We start from the raw sequence: 20,165 nt of genomic DNA, 5'->3' as shown, positions 1-20,165 counted from the left end.
CCCTAAAATGGGGGGGATTATGAACAGTGCATTCAGAAAGTATTCAGACCCCTTGACTTTCCCAAATGTTATGTTACAGCCTTATTCTAAAATAGATTTTTTTTTAATTAACTGAAATCACATTCACATAAGTATTCAGTATTTTGTTTAAGCACTTTTGGCAGTGATTACAACCTCAAGTCTTCTTGGGTATGTTCTTGAGAGTTTCTTGAGAAACTCCCCAAATACAGGTGTGCCAAAGCTTATAGCATAAGCTTTGGCACACCTGTATTTGGGGAGTTTCTCCCATTCTTCTCTGCAGATCCTCTCAAGCTCTGTCAGGTTGGATGGGGAGTGTTGCTGCACAGCTATTTTCAGGTCTCTCCAGAGATGTTTGATCGGGTTCAAGTTCGGGCTTTGGCTTGGCCACTCAAGGACATTCAGAGACTTGTCCCAAAGCCATTCCTGCGTTGTCTTGGCTGTGTGCTTAGGGTTGTTGTCCTGTTGGAAGGTGAACCTTTGCCCCAGTCTGAGGTCCTGAGCACTTTGGAGCAGGTTTTCATCAAGGATCTCTCTGTACTTTGCTCCGTTCATCTTTCCCGCAATCCTGACTAGTCTCCCAGTCTCTGCCGCTGTATAACATCCCCACAAACATGCTTCACCGAGGGGATTTTTTGTACCCTTCCCCGGATTTGTGCCTCGACACAGTCCTGTCTCTGAGCTCTATGGACAATTCCTTCAACCACGACCTGGTCTTTGCTCTGACATGCACTGTCAACTGTGGGACTTTATTTAGACAGATGTGCCTTTCCAAATCATGTCCAATCAATTGAATTTACCACAGGTGGACTCCAATCAAGTTGTAGAAACATCTCATGGATGATCAATGGAAACAGGATGCACCTGAGCTCAATTTCAAGTCTCATAGCAAAGGGTCTGAATACTTATGTAAATAAGGTATTTCTGTTTTCTATTTTTAATAAATTAGCAACATTTCTAAAGTTCTGTCATTGCTTTCTCATTCTGCGGTATTGTGTGTAGATTCCTGCGATTTTGAATTTATTTAATCCATTTTAGAGTAAGGCTGTAACGTAACAAAATGTGGGAAAAGTCAAGGGGTCTTAATACTTTACAAAGCCAAAAATATAAATGCAACATGCAACAATTTCAAGGAATTTACTGAGTTACTTCATAAAAGGAAATCCAGCAATTGAAATTAATTCATTATGCCTTAATCTATGGATTTCAAATGACTGGGCAGTGGCGCATCCATGGGAGGTTATAGGCCCACCCACTTGGGAGCCAGGTCCAGCCAATCAGGAGTTTTTCCCCACAAAAAGGGTTTATACAGACAGAAATACTTCTCAGCACTCCCCCTCAGATGATCCCGCAGGTGAAGAAGCTGGATGTGGAGGTCCTGGGCTGGCAGTTGTGAGGCCGGGTGGATGATCTGCCAAATTCTCTAAAACGACATTGGAGGAGGCTTATGTTAGAGAAATGAACATTTCATTCTCTGGAAACAGCTCTGTTGGACATTCCTGCAGTATGTCAATTACACGCTCCATCAAAACTTGAGACATCTGTGGCGTTGTGTGACAAAACTGCACATTTTAGAGTGGCCTTTTATTGTCCCCCAGCACAAGGTGCACCTTTGTAATGATCACTCTGTTTAATCAGCTTCTTGATATGCCACACCTGTCAGGTGGATGGATTATCTTGGCAAAGGAGAAATGCTCACTAACAGGGATGTAAACAAATTTGTTCACAAAATGTATGAGAAATAAGCTTTTTGTGCATATGGAACATTTTGTGGATTTTTTATTTCAACTCATGAAACATGGGACCAACACTTTACATGTTGTGTTTTATATTTTTGTTCAGTATACAAAAAGTGCTGTAAAATTACCCTTAAATGAAAGTTGACAGTCTGCATGTTAACCTCATAGTGATTGTATTATGTGTGTTTTTGTTTAACCATCCTTGTGGGTACCAAGGATGGGGGTTAGGGTTACAATTAGGGTTATGGTTAGAATTAAGGTTAGGAGTTAGGGTTAGTTATAGTTTTAAGATTAGGGGTTTTTGGTTAAAGTTATGTTCGGTTAGGGAAAATAGGATTTTGGATGGGAATCAATTCTTTGTCCCCACAAGGATAGCAATACAAAACGCTGTGTGTGTTTTAGTACAAAGCCGTTGGTGGTTCTGATGTATTCAGACATGAATTCTGAGATAGTGAGAGAATAGGAGAGATGATGATATGGCAATGATGATATGGAAAGAAAGAACTAAAGGAGTAAAATGAAGATGTGTAATAAACGAGACTATACCGTCCACAGATAAGGTCAGTGTCAGCTGTCTGTGTCTGTCTGTCGGGTTGGAACCTAAATTATTTAACAATCGTTCTGAGCAGAACCCCTATGTATTTATTTCCGTTCCAATATTCAGACCAGAATTCTAAAGTTCTGAACCGGGTCGAACGGTTCATATAGTTTTTATTTAGCTCATTAATTTACAACACCAATTAGTGTGGATAGAGCAGCATGCTATGGAATGGCCAAGCTAGTTGTTTACATGTTTGATGGACAGATAAGTACAGGCGTGCGATGCGATTGCAATTCCACGGGTGGGGAAAGAGAGCGAGAGAGGGGTGGGGCATGGAGGGGGCTCGGCTTGAAGCACTGAGCGTCATGATATGATGTGTGTTGGAATGTGTTTAGGCTATTACATAATTTCTTCAATGCATTACAGAAGAGGGTCCACAAATATATATATAAAAAAGTGGAATTTCTATTTTCTTCAATGTTATTATGAATATTGATTAGAGGTCGATCGATTAATCGGAATGGCCGATTTAATTAGGGCTGATTTCAAGTTTTCATAATCGGAAATCGGTATTTTTGGACACCGATTTGGCCGTTTTTAATTAAATTTTTATGTTTTATGTTTTAGATGAATTTTTTTACACCTATTTAACTAGGCAAGTCAGTTAAGAATTAAGAACACATTCTTATTTTCAATGACGGCCTAGGAACGGTGGGTTAACTGCCTTGTTCAGGGGCAGAACGACAGATTTTTACCTTGTCAGCTCGGGGATTCAATCTTGCAACCTTACGGTTAACTAGTCCAACGCTCTAACCACCTGCCTTACATTGCACTCCACGAGGAGCCTGCCTGTTACACGAATGCAGTAAGAAGCCAAGGTAAGTTGCTAGCTAGCATTAAACTTATCTTATAAAAAACAATCAATCAATCATAATCACTAGTTAACTACACATGGTTGGTGATATTACTAGTTTATCTAGCGTTTCCTTCATTGCGCACCGCATATATGCATTCGCGAAAAAGGACTGTCGTTGCTTCAACGTGTACCTAACCATAAACATCCATGCCTTTCTTAAAATCAATACACGAGTATATATTTTTAAACCTGCATATTTAGTTAATATTGCCTGCTAACATGAATTTCTTTTAACTAGGGTAATTGTGTCACTACTCTTGCAACAGAGTCAGGGTATATGCAGCAGTTTGGGCCGCCTGGCTCGTTGCGAACTGTGTGAAGACTATTTCTTCCTAACAAAGACAGCCAACTTCGCCAAACGGGGGATGATTTAACAAAAGCGCATTTGTACCTGACCATAAACATCAATTCCTTTCTTAAAATCAATACACAGAAGTATATATTTTTAAACCTGCATATTTAGCTAAAAGAAATCCAGGTTAGCAAGCAATATTAACCAGTTGAAATTGTGTCACTTCTCTTGCGTTCATTGCACGCAGAGTCAGGGTATATGCAACAGTTTGGGCCGCCTGGCTCGTTGCGAACTAATTTGCCAGAATTTTATGTAATTATGACATAACATTGAAGGTTGTGCAATGTAACAGGAATATTTAGACTTATGGATGCCACCCGTTAGATAAAATACGGAACGGTTCCGTATTTCACTGAAAGAATAAACGTTTTGTTTTCGAAATGATAGTTTCCGGATTCGACCATATTAATTACATTTACATTTACATTTAAGTCATTTAGCAGACATAGCAGACATATTAATGACCAAAGGCTCGTATTTCTGTGTGTTATTATGTTATAATCAAGTCTATGATTCGATATTTGATAGAGCAGCCTGCCTGAGCGATGGTAGGCAGCAGCAGGCTCGTAAGCATTCATTCAAACAGCACTTTCGTGAGTTTTGCCATCAGCTCTTCGCAATGCTTCAAGCATTGAGCTGTTTATGACTTCAAGCCTATCAACTCCCGAGATTAGGCTGGTGTAACCGATGTGAAATGGCTAGCTAGTTAGCGGAGTGCGCGCTAATAGTGTTTCAATCGGTGAAGTCACTCGCTCTGAGACTTGGAGTAGTTGTTCCCCTTGCTCTGCAAGGGCCGCGGCTTTTGTGGAGCGATGGGTGACGATGCTTTGAGGGTGGCTGTTGTCGATGTGTTCCTGGTTTGAGCCCAGGTAGTGGCGAGGAGAGGGACGGAAGCTATACTGTTACACTGGCAATAATAAAGTGCCTATAAGAACATCCAATAGTCAAAGGTATATGAAATACAAATGGTATAGAGAGAAATAGTCCTATAATAACTACAACCTAAAACTTCTTACCTGGGATTATTGAAGACTCATGTTAAAAGGAACCACCAGCTTTCATATGTTCTCATATTCTGAGCAAGGAACTTAATCGTTAGCTTTCTTACATGGCACATATTGCACTTTTACTTTCTTCAACACTGTTTTTGCATTATTTAAACCAAATTGAACATGTTTCATTATTTATTTGAGGCTAAATTGATTTTATTGATGTATTATATTAAGTTAAAATAAGTGTTCATTATTGTTGTAATTGTCATTATTACAAATACATTCAAAAAATCGGCCGATTAATCGGTATCGGCTTTTTTTGTCCGCCAATAATCGGTATCGGCGTTGAAAAATCATAATCGGTCGACCTCTAATATTGATAGCAACAGAAGAAACACATTTTGAATGACATACATACAGTATAAAAGATGAGAATCTCTTTCTAATGATGGCAACTTTATTTCTCAACTCCTAATATTGAGCAGATTACACTCACTGGAGTATCTGACATAGGCTTTGGAAAGCACCCACGAATGCCACTGGCTGCCTCTAAGCTTTCATGACTTGGACATACATTTTGGCCAACACATGTCTAACCTGATTTTAAACAGCTGCTCTTAGCGAAAATGCGTTTGGAGTTACTTTTCTAGACATTAGGAATATTTTGTGACAAAATAACATTACTAACCGGTTCTCAAGATTTGAAAATAACGGTTATGTTCCATAACACTAGACATCACTTTTTTTGTTGTTTTTGGTTCTGTTCCCTGAACCGGTTACAACCCCTAGTGTGTATGTCTGTGTGTCAGTAACTCTCTCCAGATGGGTCTCTTCCGTGTGCTGTAGTCTGGATCAGAGGGGGGGGGGGGGGGTATGTGTGTGTTTTTGTTAACACAACCAGCATGACTCCCAACCTCCTGTATACCACTGTGTTTGTGTGTATGTTGTGACCAAGAGAATGACAAAGAAATAGGGGGATAAAAAGAAAGAGGGACCAAATAAGAAAGGCGGAGAGAAAGTGTCCTGTATGAGAGCTCTGACATCATCAGTGTCATGGGACTCTTTTCTGGCTTCAATGGGACTAACACACACACACACTGTGTCTTCTGTGTCTCAGCGTGCTAGCAATGGTATAATCCCCAATAGTTTGTTTCCCACAGTAAAGAGGTTAGAGTGGAACCAGGAAACTGATTATCTGCTGTTTCATAAAGAGAGGAAGAGATGTCATTATCACAGCACTTTATTAAAGGAAACAAGTCTTAGAGAAAATGAAAATATTGTCAGAAGATTATAGCATTCATTGAAGCTAAAGCTTACTTTGTTATCAATGGAAAATCTAATCAGGTTATAAAAGCAGGAAGGAGAGCGAGACTGAGAGAATTGTTTCACTCTGTATGTGAAAAGCTGTGTGCTTGGCTTACTGAGCCTAGTGTCTGTAGGCTGTAGCTCGGTGGGCTAACACTGTCTTGAGTTACATGATTTCCACAGGTGAACCCAGTGGGTCATATATGCAGAACTAAATCTGCAGTGTATCGGTATATAGTAGTGCATACATACAGCCTGTAGTACAGTAACTACAGTTCACTGGTGCTCATCCATCCTATTCACTGTTTCCCAGGCTCAAAATCAGCTACGGCTCAGTCACAAAATCTACTGTTTATTTTTTTTCTCTGCCGTTGATTCGGGAATCAGTGCTCTGAAAATCACCAGGACCTCTCGCTAAGTTCATACTTTGTGTGTGTGTGTCAGAAACAGCCATGTGGTACCAATTGTTGTTTATCCAGGGTTGGCATTGAGCAACTCCTGCCCTTAAATGTTCACATAGCGCTAACATGAATAATATGCATGTCAATCTCTCATGGCTCAAAGGAGAGGAGCGATTGACTTCATCACTACTTGTTTTTTGTAAGAAGTATTGACATGTTGAATGCACTGAGCTTTCTGTTTAACCTACGAGCACACAGCTCAGACACCTATGCATACCCCACAAGACATGTCACCAGAGGTCTCTGGTGTCCAGAACAGACTATGGGAGGCACACAGTACTACATAGAACCATGGCTACATTGAACTCTATTCCACATCAAGTAACATAGTAAAAAAGTTAAAAAAACAACTGATAAAAATACATCTTATGGAACAGCGAGGACTGTGAAGAGTCACACACACAGGTACAAACACACATACAATCACACATAACATACAAACTATACATACACATGTACACCTGGATTGTGTGTTGTAGTGGCTGGAGGGCACACACGTAATGTATTGTGAAATATGTTGTAAAATCTATTAGAATATTAATTATTTTTATTATAATGTATATTGCTGCCTTAATTTTTGCTGGACCCCAGGAATAGTAACTGCTGCCTTGGCAACAGCTAATGGGGATCCATAATAAATACAAACAATGCATTATTTTAAAACATGGATAACTGATTACACACACACTAATCTAACATTGTCAGAGCTCCACTGGGACATTTATATTAGCATTTATGTGTTAGGGGCAGATTGGACAGATTGTGTGTGTGTGTGACTAAGGGCCCCATAGTCATTACCACAAGAGTGGCTGACGTACTCTGTATTTACCTGATGACTGACTTCTGCTCCTTCTTAAACATACAATATCGCCATCTTTGCATTAGCTATAACAGCCCTACTGTATCTACTGTGTTCATTGGCATGTAGCTTCACTAGATGCAATCATACATGCTGTGTTATTTCAGGGCTTGAGATGGGAGAGTTTCCATTATACACAGCCGTTATTGGTGTTACAACATACAGTGGGGAGAACAAGTATTTGATACACTGCCGATTTTGCAGGTTTTCCTACTTACAAAGCATGTAGAGGTCTGTCATTTTTATCATAGGTACACTTCAACTGTGAGAGACGGAATCTAAAACAAAAATCCAGAAAATCACATTGTATGATTTTTAAGTAATTAATTTGCATTTTATTGCATAACATAAGTATTTGATCACCTACCAACCAGTAAGAATTCCAGCTCTCACAGACCTGTTAGTTTTTCTTTAAGAAGCCCTCCTGTTCTCCACTCATTACCTGTATTAACTGCACCTGTTTGAACTCGTTACCTGTATAAAAGACACCTGTCCACACACTCAATCAAACAGACTCCAACCTCTCCACAATGGCCAAGACCAGAGAGCTGTGTAAGGACATCAGGGATAAAATTGTAGACCTGCACAAGGCTGGGATGGGCTACAGGACAATAGGCAAGCAGCTTGGTGAGAAGGCAACAACTGTTGGCGCAATTATTAGAAATTGAGAGAAGTTGAAGATGACGTTCAATCACCCTCGGTCTGGGGCTCCATGCAAGATCTCACCTCGTGGGGCATCAATGATCATGAGGAAGGTGAGGGGTCAGCCCAGAACTACACGGCAGGACCTGGTCAATGACCTGAAGAGAGCTGGGACCACAGTCTCAAAGAAAACCATTAGTAACACACTACGCCGTCATGGATTAAAATCCTGCAGCGCACGCAAGGTCCCCCTGCTCAAGCCAGCGCATGTTCAGGCCCGTCTGAAGTTTGCCAATGACCATCTGGATGATCCAGAGGAGGAATGGGAGAAGGTCATGTGGTCTGATGAGACAAAAATAGTGCTTTTTGGTCTAAACTCCACTCGCCGTGTTTGGAGGAAGAAGAATAATGAGTACAACCCCAAGAACACCATCCCAACCGTGAAGCATGGAGGTGGAAACATCATTCTTTGGGGATGCTTTTCTGCGAAGGGGACAGGACGACTGCAGGGGAGGATGGATTGGGCCATGTATCGCGAGATCTTGGCCAACAACCTCCTTCCCTCAGTAAGAGCATTGAAGATGGGTCGTGGCTGGGTCTTCCAGCATGACAATGACCCGAAACACACAGCCAGGGCAACTAAGGAGTGGCTCCGTAAGAAGCATCTCAAGGTCCTGGAGTGGCCTAGCCAGTCTCCAGACCTGAACCCAATAGAAAATCTTTGGAGGGAGCTGAAAATCCGTATTGCCCAGTGTTACGTTCCCCAGTTTCTGTGTTGTAGTTTGTATTTGAGTGTGTGTGTTTCAGGAGATGGCTTCCTGAAATTATCCCCAAGCAGCTGATTGGTCGGCCCCAATTGATGATTGGAGAGATGACCCCGCCCCCTCGTCAAGACGCAGCTGTCTCTAATTAACAATGCCTTCTAATAAAGCCAGTGTTCTGTTGTTAAGAAGAGAGAGATCATTGCAGGCTGAGATCATTGCTGGAGAGATTGAACGTGATATAGATCATTGCTGAGAGAGGAGGTTGATGGCTGAGGGTTATAGCATGTTGGTAGTTGGTATGTACTGTGTTAGTTGTTGCTGGGAGCAGTTGGTATGTTCTGTGTTAGTTGTTGCTGGGAGCAGTTGGTATGTACTGTGTTAGTTGTTGCTGGGAGCAGTTGGTATGTACTGTGTTAGTTGTTGCTGGGAGCAGTTGGTATGTTCTGTGTTAGTTGTTGCTGGGAGCAGTTGGTATGTTCTGTGTTAGTTGTTGCTGGGAGCAGTTGGTATGTTCTGTGTTAGTTGTTGCTGGGAGCAGTTGGTATGTTCTGTGTTAGTTGTTGCTGGGAGCAGTTGGTATGTACTGTGTTAGTTGTTGCTGGGAGCAGTTGGTATGTACTGTGTTAGTTGTTGCTGGGAGCAGTTGGTATGTACTGTGTTAGTTGTTGCTGGGAGCAGTTGGTATGTACTGTGTTAGTTGTTGCTGGGAGCAGTTGGTATGTTCTGTGTTAGTTGTTGCTGGGAGCAGTTGGTATGTACTGTGTTAGTTGTTGCTGGGAGCAGTTGGTATGTACTGTGTTAGTTGTTGCTGGGAGCAGTTGGTATGTACTGTGTTAGTTGTTGCTGGGAGCAGTTGGTATGTACTGTGTTAGTTGTTGCTGGGAGCAGTTGGTATGTACTGTGTTAGTTGTTGCTGGGAGCAGTTGGTATGTTCTGTGTTAGTTGTTGCTGGGAGCAGTTGGTATGTACTGTGTTAGTTGTTGCTGGGAGCAGTTGGTATGTACTGTGTTAGTTGTTGCTGGGAGCAGTTGGTATGTACTGTGTTAGTTGTTGCTGGGAGCAGTTGGTATGTACTGTGTTAGTTGGTGCTGGGAGCAGTTGGTATGTACTGTGTTAGTTGGTGCTGGGAGCAGTTGGTATGTACTGTGTTAGTTGTTGCTGGGAGCAGTTGGTATGTACTGTGTTAGTTGTTGCTGGGAGCAGTTGGTATGTTCTGTGTGAGATTGTTGCTCGGGTAGCAGCTTGGTTGATGTACTGTGTTAGTTAGTTTGGCTGGGAGCAGTTGGTATGTACTGCTGTTTCAGTTGTTGCTAGGGGAGCAGTTGGTATGTACCTAGTGTTAGTTGCTTAGGCTGGGAGGCACGTTGGTATGCATATACTCGTAGTATAGTTCGTTGTCTGGGCAGCAGTTGGTATGTACTGTGTTAGTTGTTGCTGGGAGCAGTTGGTATGTACTGTTAGTTAGGTGCTGGGAGCAGGTGGTATGTACTGTGTTAGGTTGGTAGCTGGGTAGGCAGGTTGGTATGTACTGTGTTAGTTGTTGCTGGGAGCAGTTGGTAATGTACTGTGTTAGCTTTGGTTGCTGGGCAGCAGCTTGGTCCCATGTTACTGTGTTAGTTGTTGCTGGGAGCCTAGTAAATGGTCATGTTCTGCCTGTGAGATTGTTGCTCAGATCTAGAGTCTTATTTGATGTCCTTTCGTTTCATTGGGAGTTTGAGTTGTAGCATATTGTTGTGTTCTCCTGTTTCATTTGTTGCCAGGGGGGAGCCCCGAAAGCTGCCCCGAAACCTGAAGGATCTGGAGAAGGTCTGTATGGAGGAGTGGGCCAAAATCCCTGCTGCAGTGTGTGCAAACCTGGTCAAGAACTACAGGAAACGTATGATCTCTATAATTGCAAACAAAGGTTTCTGTACCAAATATTAAGTTCTGCTTTTCTGATGTATCAAATACTTATGTCATGCAATAAAATGCAAATTAATTACTTAAAAATCATACAATGTGATTTTCTGGATTTTTGTTTTAGATTCCGTCTCTCACAGTTGAAGAGTACCTATGATAAAAATTACAGACCTCTACATGCTTTGTAAGTAGGAAAACCTACAAAATCGGCAGTGTATCATACTTGTTCTCCCCACTGTATATACATTCAACATGCAACAATTTCTAAATCAATGCAAATCGACAATGTTGTTCTATGAGAAACAGGCCTGGCTCTCAATCAATGGAGACAATATGTTAGAAAACTTTATTCCCAAGAAATGTCAAAGTTACAAAATGATTGTTGGCCATGTTAGGTGATAATGAGAGGAGTATTTATAGAGGTTAGAGGACATCGGAAACACATCTGTAATGGCTGATTTCATCTTCAGTCCCCCAGACAGAGATACAATATACTTTATTTGTGTTATTCCAAAACAAATTTGACGAGGATAGAGTTGCTCCCATAGAAATGAATAAATATCTCTGATTGCTCCATGGTTGTCTAGTCTCCTATGACCAGGTCTGCTCTGTCTCTGACAGAAGGAAAGGTGTCTGTTTCCTTTTCACAGAGATCAGCGCTCATGCACATAGTGGACTCTGTTCCAATCTACTTGTCTTCGGGATCCCGCTCCTTTAATCCATCACCCGGCTGAATCATCCTAGCAGTTCTGACATGGCTGAAACATTGTAATGTTTCTTTCTCAACAGTAGGTGTCAGCAGTGCGTCACACTGGTTCTCTACAGATCTGCTGGGCATCGGTCTCTGTCACTGGTTTTGACCAGATGGAAGACAGTTTTTGTCAGATTTGACTTTTTGTATCAGATTAGGAGAATTTATGCAGCAGGTTAGGATAATTAACGTAGCAGGTTAGGATAATTGGGTTAAGGTTAAAAGGGTTTGAGTAAAAATGCAAAACAATTACACTTGATGTTATTTTGACAAACTGTATCCCTTCTAGCCATGACCCTCCTCTTCTGCCCACTGGACAGGCCACATGAACACGCCTCTCCCAAGCTGTAGCCAAATGTGGTTCCAGTGGAAATTCACTTTCGTGTCACGTGTTGTCCACGCTAGATGTGACGCTTGTTTGTGAGAGGTCCACTCAGTCTGTCTGTGTCCCTAGGGCAGGGTGCTGTGGAGGGAGGGAGTGTGTGGTGTGCAGCAGATACCTGTTTACAGTAGCTGAAAGGAATGTCAAGTCCCGCTATAGGACCCACCACACTGAGCCAGCTCACTATGTAGTTCACCTGTCTGTACAGAGAGAGGAAGAGGGAAAAGGTCACACACAATATACAGGTGTAATACTCAGCGGCAGGTCGCTTAGCCGTTAGAGCATTGGGCTAGAAACCAAAAGGTCGCTAGTTTGAATTCCCGAGCCAACGAGGAAAAATCGGTCTATGCCCTTGAGCAAGGCACTAAACCCTAATTGCTCCAGGGTCGCTGTTGATAATGGTGGTTTCATGCATGTTAACATTAGAAGCCTACTCCCTAAGTTTGTTTTGCTCACTGCTTTAGCACACCCAGCTAACCCGGATGTCTTAGCCGTGTCTGAATCCTGGCTTAGGAAAACCACCAAAAACACTGAAATCTCCATCGCTAACTATAACATTTTCCGCCAAGATAGAACTGCCAAAGGGGGCAGTGTTGCAATCTACTGCAAAGATAGCCTGCAGAGTTCTGTATTACTATTTAAGTCTGTACCCACACAATTCGAGCTTCTACTTCTAAAAATGCACCTTTCCAGAAACAAGTCTCTCACTGTTGCTGCTTGCTATAGACCTCCCTCTGCCCCCAGCTGTGCCCTCGATACCATATGTGAATTGATTGCCCCCCATCTATCTTCTGAGCTCGTGCTACTAGGTGACCTAAACTGGGACATGCTTAACACCCCGGCCATCCTACAATCCAAGCTTGATGCCCGCAATCTCACACAAATTATCAATGAACCTACCAGGTACAACTCCATATCCGTAAACACGGGCACCCTCATAGATGTCATCCTAACTAACTCGCCCTCCAAATACACCTCTGCTGTTTTCAATCAAGATCTTAGCGATCACTGCCTCATTGCCTGCATCCGTAATGGGTCTGCGACCAAACGACCACCCCTCATCACTGTCAAACGCTCCCTAAAACACTTCTGCGTGCAGGCCTTTCTAATCGACCTGGCCCGGGTATCCTGGAATGACATTGACCTCATGCCGTCAGTAGATGATGCCTGGCTATTCTTTAAAAGTGCCTTCCTCACCATCTTAAATAAGCATGCCCCATTAAAAAAATGTAGATCTAGGAATAGATATAGTTCTTGGTTCACTCCAGACCTGTCTGCCCTTGACCAGCACAAAAACATCCTGTGGCGTTCTGCAATAGCATCGAACAGCCCCCGTGATATGCAACTTTTCAATGAAGTTAGGAACAAATATACACAGGCAGTTAGGAGAGCTAAGGCTAGCTTTTTCAAACAGAAATGTGCATCCTGTAGTACTAACTCAAAACAGTTCTGGGACACTAAAGTCCATGGAGAATAAGAGCACCTCCTCCCAGCTGCCCACTGCTCTGAGGCTAGGAAACACTGTCACCACTGATAAATCCACTATAATTGAGAATTTCAATAAGCATTTATCTACGGCTGGCCATGCTTTCCACCTGGCTACCCCTACCCCGGTCAACTGCCCGGCACCCTCCACAGCAACCCGCCAAAGCCCCCACCATTTCTCCTTTACCCAAATCCAGATAGTTCTGAAAGAGCTGCAAAATCTGGACCCCTACAAATCAGCCGGGCTAGACAATCTGGACCCTCTCTTTCTAAAATGATCTGCCGAAATTGTTGCAACCCCTATTACTAGCCTGTTCAACCTCTCTTTCGTATCGTCTGAGATTCCCAAAGATTGGAAAGCTGCCGCGGTCATCCCCCTCTTCAAAGGGGGTGACACTCTAGACCCAAACTGCTACAGACCTATATCTATCCTACCCTGTCTTTCTAAGGTCTTCGAAAGCCAAGTTAACAAACAGATTACCGACCATTTCGAATCCCACCATACCTTCTCCGCTATGCAATCTGGTTTCAGAGCTGGTCATGGATGCACCTCAGCCACGCTCAAGGTCCTAAACGACATCATAACCTCCATCGATAAGAGACATTACTGTGCAGCCGTATTCATCGACCTGGCCAAGGCTTTCGACTCTGTCAATCACCACATTCTTATTGGTAGACTTGACAGCCTTGGTTTCTCAAATGATTACCTCGCCTGGTTTACCAACTACTTCTCTGATAGAGTTCAGTGTGTCAAATCGGAGGGCCTGTTGTCCGGACCTCTGGCAATCTCTATGGGGGTGCCACAGGGTTCAATCCTCGGGCCGACTCTCTTCTCTGTATACATCAATGATGTCGCTCTTGCTGCTGGTGATTCTCTGATCCACCTCTACGCAGACGACACCATTCTGTATACTTCTGGCCCCTCTTTGGACACTGTGTTTACTAACCTCCAGACGAGCTTCAATGCCATACAACTCTCCTTCCGTGGCCTCCAACTGCTCTTAAACGCAAGTAAAACGAAATGCATGCTATTCAATCGATCACTGCCCGCACCTGCCCGCACGTCCAGCATCACTACTCTGGACGGCTCTGACTTAGAATACGTGGACAACTACAAATACCTAGGTGTCTGGTTAAACTGTAAACTCTCCTTCCAGACTCACATTAAGCATCTCCAATCCAAAATTAAATCTAGAATTGGCTTCCTATATCGCAACAAAGCATCCTTCACTCATGCTGCAAACATACCGTCGTGAAACTGACCATCCTACTGATCCTCGACTTCGGTGATATCATCTATAAAATTGCCTCCAACACTCTACTCAACAAATTGGATGCAGTCTATCACAGTGCCATCCGTTTTGTCACCAAAGCCCCATACACTACCCACCATTGCAACCTGTACGCTCTCGTTGGTTGGCCCTCGCTTCATATTCGTCACCAAACCCACTGGCTACAGGTTATCTACAAGTCTCTGCTAGGTAAAGCCCCACCTTATCTCAGCTCACTGGTCACCATAGTAGCACCCACTCGTAGCACGCGCTCCATCAGGTATATCTCACTGGTCACCCCCAAAGCCAATTCCTCCTTTGGTCATCTTTCCTTCCAGTTCTCTGCTGCCAATGACTGGAACAAACTGCAAAAATCACTGAAACTGGAGACTCATATCTCCCTCACTAGCTTTAAGCACCAGCTGTCAGAGCAGCTCACAGATCACTGCACCTGTACATAGCCCATCTGTAAACAGCCCATCTATCTACCTCATCCCCATACTGTATGTATTTATTTATCTTGCTCCTTTGCACACCAGTATCTCTACTTGCACATTCATCTTCTGCACATCTACCATTCCAGTGTTTTAATTGCTATATTGTAATTACTTCGCCACCATGGCCTATTTATTGCCTTAACTCCCTTATCTTACCTCATTTGCACTCACTGTATATAGACTTTATGTTTTCTTTTGTTCTACTGTATTATTTAGTATGTTTTGTTTATTCCATGTGTAACTCTGTTGTTGTTTGTCGAATTGCTATGCTTTATCTTGGCCAGGTCGCAGTTGCAAATGAGAACTTGTTCTCAACTAGCCTACCTGGTTAAATAAAGGTGAAATAAAATGTTAATATAAAAAAATAATGGCAGACCCTTGCTGTGAACCCACTCTCCAAGGGTGAGTCAGGGGGAATTGTATATACAAAAATTCACACATGCATATTAATAAACACTTGTGAAATAGTACAAATATAAGCCCCCTTCTAATTATTATTATTATTATTACTCTCAGATATAATGTGGGTTGAGTCTCTGACTCATAGCTTTTCCTCCAGGGCAGCTTGACCTACAGGCTTCATAAACACTTCTGTCCTGCAGGGTTGGAGCACAAAGAATGACTGGCAAATGAGAGTCAGGAGAAAAAGATAACCAAAGAAGTGTTGAGTGAGTGAAAGGTAGATGGGAGGGGGGGGGGATAAAGAAAGGGATGGAGAGATTTGTGTAGAGGGAGGAAAAGGAGGAGAGCGGTACCAACCTGTTGTGTGATGATATCCCAGGGTCTATTCTGTAGTCTATCTGTAGTTAGTATTAACACTGTCCCATACCTCCTCTAAACACACCCTCCTACCCTTAGAGAGATGCATCAAAGCAGAATATTCACAGAGAGATGGAAAGAAAGGGGGAAGAGAAAGACTGGATGAGAAGAAAAGAAAACTTTCTCTTGTAAATCAGCCAGTGTTGTCTGGCTGCATACCAGGGGTTGAGGCTCTGAAGTAGAGGACAGGAGTGAAGTAGCTGCAGGAGTAGAGGATGTGGTGTTCATACTGAACAACACCACTACTGCTGCCCTCCTGTGTACAACACACTGATCCACCATCTTCATCATCATCATAGAGGTGCTGGTGCCGGTCTGAACGGGTTCCTTGCTGGTCCTGGTCTCTGTTAGATCTGGTTCTGCCGGTCCCCAGTGCAGTCTTCCTCAGGTAGCCATCCTCAGAACCCTTGTATCAGTTACATGTATTTTATAAAACCCTTTGTACATTAGTAGTTGTCAGAAAGTGCTTTACAGTCAGTTACCCAGCCTAGCACAGTGGTCAGGAAAAACTCCCTAGAGGGAACAAACCTAGAGGAAGCCAGTTTAGGGGTGGCCCATCCAGGCAGTCTTAAAACAGGACTCTAACCTTTCCTTATTCAGAAAACAGCTACTCATCTCTGAAGAGGAGATGGGGGAGATATGAAAGAGATGAGGGCGATATGAAAGAGATGGGGTACAGGAGGAGATGAGGGAGATATGAAAGAGATGGGGTACAGGAGGAGATGAGGATGAGAGAGATGGGGTACAAGAGGAGATTGGGGAGAGGATGAGAGAGATGGGGTACAGGAGGAGATCAGGGAGATATGAGAGTTGGGGTACAGGAGGAGATGAGGATGAGAGAGATGGGGTACAGGAGGAGATGAGGGAGATATGAGAGAGTTGGGTTACCAGAGGAGATGAGAGATATATGAGAGAGTTGGGGTACAGGAGGAGATTGGGGAGATATGAGAGTTGGGGTACAGGAGGAGATGAGGATGAGAGAGATGGGGTAGAGGAGGAGATGAGAGAGATGGGGTACAGGAGGAGATCAGGGCTGGTAGTTTACTGTACAGCTGGTAGTTTACTGAAACTACGCTGAACAAAAACATGCAACATGCAACAATTTCTAAGATTTTACTGAGTTACAGTTCATAAAAGGACATCAGTCAATTTATGTAAACGAATTAGGCCCTAATCTATGGATTTCACATGACTGGGAATACGGAAATGCATCTGTTGCTCACAGATATGGTGGTCACACTATCTGGTGTGACCACCAATTGCCTCATGCTGCACAATACACTTCGCATAGAGTTGATCAGGCTGTTGATTGTGGTCTGTGTAATGTTAACCCACTCCTCTTCAATGGCTGTGTGAACTTGCTGGAAATTGGCAGGAACTGGAACACGCTGTCTTACACGTCGATCCAGAGCATCCCAAATATGCGTAATGGGTGACATGTCTGAGTATGCAGGCCATGGAAGAACTGGGACATTTTCATTTCAGCTTCCAGGAATTGCGTACAGATCCCTGCGACATGGGGCCGTGCATTATCATGCTGAAACATCTCTGTGCATTCAAATTGCCATCGATAAAATGCAATTGTGTTCATTGTCCGTAGCCTATGCCTGCCCATACCATAACCCCACAGGCACCATGGGGCACTCTAATCACAACATTGACATCAGCAAACCGCTCGCCCACACGACGCCATACACGCCGAACTACAGTCAGGTCAAGACCCTGGTAAAGACGACGAGCACGCAGATGACCTTCCCTGAAACGGTTTCTGTCTGCCATGTGCTCGGTACACTGGCACGCTTCTCCAGCGTCGGCCATCAAAGGTGAGCATTTGCCCACGACGCTGAACTAGTCAGGTCAAGACCTTGGTGAGGAGAACGAGCACACAGATGAGCTTCCCCGAGACGGTTTCTGACAGTTGTTGCAGAAATTCTTCAGTTGTGCAAACCCACAGTTTCATCAGTTGTCCCGGTGGCTGGACCCAGATGATCCCGCAGGTGAAGAAGCCAGATGGGGAGGTCCTGGGCTGGCGTGGTTACACGTAGTCTGAGGTAGTGAGGCCGGTTGGACGTACTGCTAAATTCTCTAAAACAACATTGGAGGCGGCTTATGGTTCAGAAAGGATCATTCAATTCTCTGGTAACAGCTCTGGTGGACATTTCTGCAGTCAGAATGCCAATTGCACACTCCTTCAAAACTTGAGATGTGTTGGGTGACAGAACTGCACTTTTTAGAGTGGCCTTTTATTGTCCGCAGCACAAGGTGCACCTGTGTAATGATCATGCTGTTTAATCAGCTCCTTGATATGCCACACCTGTCAGGTGGATACATTATCTTGGAAAGGGAGAAATGCTCACTAACAGGGCTGGAAACACATTTGTGCACAAAATTTGAGAGAAATAATATTTTTGTTCAAACTTTCTGGTTTGTTTTATTTCAGCTCATGAAACCTGGGACCAACACTTTACATATTGCATTTATATTTTTGTTCAGTGTAGCTAGCTAGCATGCATGCTTTGTGTATTCTTGTCGCAATATTGCGGTTCTACATTGATGTAGCTAACTAGCTAGATTGTAAACCTTAAAATATTTGACCAACGTTCAACAATCCTGGAAGTGAGAAGGCAATATCGGTCTGCTTTCAAGCTTGTTTGACACCGAAGCGACATCAAGTGATCTGCTGTGGGAGGGGCAAACAACAGAGATTTTATAACAGAGATTTTGGTTGAAAGCAGAACTTAAAAGTTAACACAGACATCAGCTTTAGGGAACGGTAATATGATGGCCAACAATAAAGGTTGCAAATGACATCAGCTGTGCGGGTGATTTTATGTGATTTGTTTATTAAGGAGAGATCAGCTGGCGATAACCTGGTAGTCATCGATGTTTGCAATAGGCCCATTCTGTTCAAGGTTTTCAATGTTTCTGAGGAAGTTTAACAAACTAAAAGAGCACTCTCAAAACAAAACACGTTTCTTACCAAGGCTCCGGGATCTCGTTTGCGGAGGGGGAATGAGACAACAGCCAATCAGATTTGGAGGTTACACCGTGCCCCTTCTCCTATACTGACGGAGTTTCAAGATAATGTCCCCAACAGATGGTTTCACTAATTTATCTTTCAGGATGAGGGAATTAATTTAATTCCTTCATGTATTGATTTGCCTAGATAATTTAACAACACAGAGTTTGTCATTCCACAGCTAGTGTTTGTTTTATTGCTATCTTGATCAGGGGCCTGGATGAGAGCGAAGAGCACCTTTTGTTTCGCTGGGCACATACTCTATTCAACATCTAGTCCACGTTGTTTCAACGTCATTTCACTGTAAATGACTTGGAAACAATTTTGATTCAACCAGTGTGTGCACAGTGCGGTAACCTGCCCACTTGACCCAGTTCCTGACCAAACAGTAGATTGAAGATACACTACATGACCATATCAGCCACTCTTCTGGCAAGGCTTTCCACTAGATGTTGGAACATTGCTAAGCATTAGTGTGGTCGGGCACTGATGTTGGGCGATTAGCCCTGGCTCGCAGTCAGCGTTCCAATTCATCCCAAAGGTGTTCGGTGGGGTTGAGGTCAGGGCTCTGTGCAGGCCAGGCAATTTCTTCCATACCAATCTCGACAAACCATTTCTGTATGGACCTCACTTTGTGCACAGGGGCATTGTCATGCTGAAACAGTAAAGGGCCTTCCCCAAACTGTTGCCACAAAGTTGGAAGCACAGAATCGTCTACAATGTCATTTTATGCTGTAGCGTTAAGATTTCCCTTCACTGGAACTAAGGGGCCTTGCCGGAACCATGAAAAACAGCCCCAGATCATTATTCCTCCTCCACCAGACTTTACAGTTGTCACTATGCATTGGGGCAGGTCGCGTTCTCCTGGCATCCGCCAAACCCAGATTTGTCCATCAGACTGCCAGATGGTGAAGCGTGATTCATCACTCCAGAGAACACATTTCCACTGTTCCAGAGTCCATTGGCAGCGAGCTTTACACCACTCCAGCCGACGCTTGGCATTGCACATGGTGATCTTAGGCTTGTATGCGGCTGCTCGGTCACTCCCCAAGAACAGTTATTGTGCTGATGTTGCTTCCAGAGGCAGTTTGGAACTCGGGAGTGAGTGTTGCAAACGAGGACAGACACACTTCAGCAGTCAGCGGTCCCGTTCTGTGACCTTATGTCGCCTACCACTACGCGTTGCTGCTACTAGACATTTCCACTTCAAATTAACAGCACTGACCGTTGACTGGGGCAGCTCTAGCAGGGCAGAAATTTGACAAACTGACTTCTTGGAAAGGTGGCATCCTATGACAGTGCCACGTTGAAAGTCACTGAGCTCTTCAGTAAGGCCATTCTACACTGTTTACCTATAGAGATTGCATGGCTGTGTGCTAGATTTTATACACCTGTCAGCAACGGATGTGGCTGAAAAAGCCGAATTAACTCATTTGAAGGGGTGTCCACCTTT

The 20,165-nt window shown here is 43.5% G+C and overlaps 1 pseudogene; it reads right to left on the bottom strand.

Annotated features, from left to right (window-relative positions):
• Positions 1-11,672: 11,672 nt before the first annotated feature.
• LOC139543434 (ubiquitin-like-conjugating enzyme ATG10) lies at positions 11,673-17,229 on the bottom strand (annotated as a pseudogene).
• Positions 17,230-20,165: the final 2,936 nt, after the last annotated feature.

The sequence above is a fragment of the Salvelinus alpinus genome, chromosome 18 (genome assembly GCF_045679555.1).
Source record: "Salvelinus alpinus chromosome 18, SLU_Salpinus.1, whole genome shotgun sequence".
In the NCBI taxonomy this organism is placed as follows: Eukaryota; Metazoa; Chordata; class Actinopteri; order Salmoniformes; family Salmonidae; genus Salvelinus; species Salvelinus alpinus.
Note: the sequence above shows the minus strand (reverse complement) of the source record. Positions and strands in the feature narration are given on the sequence as shown.